Genomic DNA, 955 nt, shown 5'->3' with positions numbered 1-955 from the left:
CCAGGGGCCGAGAAAACGACCGCCTCATGGGGCCGGACCCTCAGGGTCAGTGAAAAATCCAATATATATCTGGTGATATCTCGGGTGCTATTAGAGACAGCGCAATAAACCAAAGTGAATTATCTGCAGGGGGCCCTGGCGCATGAATCTGTGCAACGGGAACGACCTCGGACCACCAGGGGCCGAGAAAACCACAGTCTCATGGGGCCGGACACTCAGGGTCAGGGGAAAATCCAATATATATCTGGTGATATCTCGGGTGCTATTAGAGACAGCGCAATAAACCAAAGTGAATTATCTGCAGGGGGCCCTGGCGCATGAATCTGTGCAACGGGAACGACCTCGGACCACCAGGGGCCGAGAAAACCACAGTCTCATGGGGCCGGACACTCAGGGTCAGGGGAAAATCCAATATATATCTGGTGATATCTCGGGTGCTATTAGAGATAGCGCAATAAATCAATGTGCATTGTCTGTAGGAGGCCCTGGCGCATGAATCTGTGCAGCGGGAACGACCTCGGAACACCAGGGACCGAGAAAACCACCGTCTCATGGGGCCGGACACTCAGGGTCAGTGAAAAATCCAATATATATGTGGTGATATCTCGGGTGCTATTACAGATAGCGCAATAAATCAAAGTGCATTGTCTGTAGGAGACCCTGGCGCATGAACCTGTGCAGCGGGAACGACCTCGGACCACCAGGGGCCGAGAAAACGACCGTCTCATGGGGCCGGACGCTCAGGGTCAGTGAAAAATCCAATATATATCTGGTGATATCTCGGGTGCTATTGGAGATAGCGCAATAAACCAAGGTGAATTATCTGCAGGAGGCCCTGGCGCATGAATCTGTGCAACGGGAACGACCTCGGACCACCAGGGGCCGAGAAAACCACAGTCTCATGGGGCCGGGCACTCAGAGTCAGGGGAAAATCCAATATAGATCTGGTGATATC

This window comes from Nomia melanderi, unplaced genomic scaffold (assembly GCF_051020985.1).
Source record: "Nomia melanderi isolate GNS246 unplaced genomic scaffold, iyNomMela1 scaffold0014, whole genome shotgun sequence".
Lineage (NCBI taxonomy): Eukaryota > Metazoa > Arthropoda > Insecta > Hymenoptera > Halictidae > Nomia > Nomia melanderi.
This window is presented reverse-complemented; position numbering follows the sequence as displayed.